This window comes from Papaver somniferum, chromosome 9 (genome assembly GCF_003573695.1).
Source record: "Papaver somniferum cultivar HN1 chromosome 9, ASM357369v1, whole genome shotgun sequence".
NCBI lineage: Eukaryota > Viridiplantae > Streptophyta > Magnoliopsida > Ranunculales > Papaveraceae > Papaver > Papaver somniferum.
Window position 1 is genome coordinate 140,159,358 of NC_039366.1, and position 3,312 is coordinate 140,162,669.

The window sequence follows — 3,312 nt, forward strand, 5'->3', positions numbered from 1 at the left end:
TGTAAACTAAAAACGATTTCCGAAGTAAACCAATCTTTAATTTTTTTTTAGTTGCTGAATTGCCCATAAAATCACCAATTTTGTTTTCAATATTTATAGAAAGTTCTTCATGCTCTTCGACAGAATTGTTGATTGTTATTAAAGGAAAAATGTAGAGATTTTCTTTTCATTTGGGATATCATATTTACCGTTTTAATACATTTGTCAACATCAATTTGAAGATTATTGTTATATGGGAAAGCCAAAAATACTTTGGGGAAAGCTGATTTTGGTAAATGAAACTTGACTCTAAGCAAAAACGGGGGAGATAGAAATCTAGCTAATTACTAGATATACTAATGTGGACCCAGAGATATACTTTATGACGTCTTACATTAATCGGAATCTATACTCTTAACTCTAAATGTCAACCAAAACGTACTCTATCACATCCTCATCTAATGAAAATTTATGAAGAAGATCTAGAAAAATATACATGACATCTTGATCACGTCTTAGACTAATCAGAATCTACGAAGAAGGTTAAAATCTACTAGTATGAATCAAAATATACTTCATGACATCTCATAATCAAAATTTATACCTGAACTCTATGTGTCGATGAAAATGTATTTGATCACATCTTTAACTAATCGGAGTGTATGAAGAACGTCTAAATCCATTAATGTGGACGAAAATATACTTCATGACATCTAATATTAAATGGAATTCATACCGGAACTCTAAATTTCCACTAAAATGTACTTGATCACATCTTCAACTAGTCAGAATGTACGCCGAAGATCTAAATCTACTGATGTAAAACAAAATATATTTTATTATATCTCGGATTAGTCGGAATCTATACTTGAACTCCAAATGATAACCAAAATGCGTACTTGACCAAATCTTCGGCTAATCAGAATATACGTAGAAGGTCTAAATCCACTAGTGTGGCCCAAAATATACTTCATGACATCTCATATTAATCAGAGTTTATAACTTAACTCAAAACGTCAACCAAAATGTACTTGATCACATATTCGGCTAATCAGAATCTATGAGGAAGGTCTAAATCCACTAATGTGGATAAAAATTTACTTCATGATATCTCATATTAATCAGAATTTATACTTGAATTCTATATGTCAACTCAAATGTAACTGATCACGTCTTCAACTAATCAGAACCTACAAAGAAGGTCTAAACCCACTAATGTGGACCACTAAGGGATAATGTAGGAAAGAAGATGAACTTTTATAAAATACATGTTTTCCCTTTATCTAAGATATTTGACATCTCAACCTATATAACTTGGATGAAGGGAGTATATTCATCCAGAAGATAACCATAATTCTAAGAACCATCCCTCTGACAAATAAATTATCCAATTAAAAAATGGAGTTTAAATCTCCACTAGGCCAAATGTTGGATTTGGTGACGGTTTGAATTTTTTACCATGACAGTTCTAGCAAAAAAACGTCATAGTACATTTCTGGTAAAATATAGGTGACAGTTTTCTGAGAACTGTCAGCAATTAATGTCACAAAAAGTGACGGTTGGTGAAAGTATCATAAAAACTTTATACTATGACGGGTATTGGGTGGAATTGTTACAATAGACATATTATACGGTGACATTTTAAACTGTTACATATATAACTAATATACTGACAATATACTTTAAACTGTCAGAATAGCTTATAAAATATAACGACGGTCGCATGATAAACCATCACAATAGATAATGATATATTATGACGACTTAGATAGTTAACCATCACAATATAGGTCATAAATTAGGTTTAATTGAATCCGTTAATAACAAATCCTTAAAATGTACACTAGGAAAAAATATTCAATCATCCGACTAAAAAAAAAAACTCATTCCCTTGAAATTTTCTGGTCAACAGTGGAAACGTCCATTATAGTCGCATGATAAACTTGCACAAAAAAAAGAGCATGTGCAAAATTCATGGATCAGGAATCTGGGACCTATATCTCGTCTAGATCTTCCTCGAATTATACGACAATAGGATAGAGAAAACCCTAATTATATATTTTCTCACGTCGCACTCTCATCTTACTATCTCTTTCTCCCTCACCTTCTAGCTAAACACTTTCCATATATTTCTTCTCTCACTTTTGATCAACAGAGGATTGATAAATTCATCTTTCATGCTCTCACTTATTCTGACCAATCTCTCAATTCAAGATTTTCAGATGAAAAATTAAAATATGGAGGAGATATGTAGGTTTTCAAATGAATGGTCTCTCGTTTCTCTTTGTAAGCATACAAATCTTTAATATCCGTCTTTAAATTCAAGGCGGATCTTTTTATTTTGTCTTCTTGTTGATGTAATTGGTGGAAATAGTTGTGGAAGAACAAGCGTCTAAGATTTCAGTTGACGCAATAACACAGGTAACTTCTAGTCACACCATGGAATTTATCCATTTAAAATTGATACTGGTGGGGAGTGTTTTGCAAAATTGAATACAAATTAAGAAGTTTTATTATTAATGAGAGTCATCCATATGTTGATGAAGCAGTTGGTTATTATCAAGGATCCCATTTCAGATGCAGTTAGTAAAGCAGGCCTAATGCTACCCTTAGGTGAGTTGGTTTCTCTATAAGTTTAATTAGTTAATTGTCTTGGGACCCATTTCCAGAAAATAGTGATCGAATGAACGAGAAATTGTTTTTTGGTTTTAGATTATATGTTCTGCAGGAGTTAGTCTAACTAAGGGTTTCTTGTACCTTTTTGCTGATTTTGAAGATTTGGATCATCACCACAACCAGATTTGGTCGAGGTGTGTTATGGATTGAAGCTCGTTTGAACAAGGACGGGGAATTTGAAGAACTTTTACCAGATTTATTCACTCATAATATTATTAATTATCATTTTTATTGATTTATGAATAACTTTTTGTGCAGAAGGAGTTTCAAAAGGACTGACTGGTTGACGACAATTCTAGGGATCATCTAAACATCTCTTTCGAGAATCACGTTTCATAGGAAAGACATTATCAAAGAATTCAACATGCCTAGACTCCGTGATAGTATTCAACCCAATGTCAGAAATTTCAGAACTCACAACCATAAACCTATAAGCACTAGTATGCTCAGGATACCCTATAAAAACACAATCAACGGTTTTGGGTCCTATCTTAGTTGTCTTAGTAGGAGGGATGGCCACCTTTTCCAAGCACCCCCACACTTTGAAGTAAGCATAATATGGTTGTCTACCTTTCCATAACTCATATGGAGTTTTAACTGATCCTTTAAAGGGTACTCTGTTCAGGATGTAATTGGCTGAGGGATATCCCCCCCCCC

General features: G+C 33.0%; 1 long non-coding RNA gene across 1 annotated transcript; it reads left to right on the forward strand.

Annotated features, from left to right (window-relative positions):
- The first annotated feature begins 2,149 nt into the window (after positions 1-2,149).
- Positions 2,150-2,912, forward strand: LOC113309456. Its single transcript, XR_003340611.1, has 3 exons — positions 2,150-2,400; positions 2,529-2,592; positions 2,756-2,912. It is a non-coding gene; the product is annotated as an uncharacterized LOC113309456 (long non-coding RNA).
- The last annotated feature ends 400 nt before the right edge of the window (positions 2,913-3,312 follow it).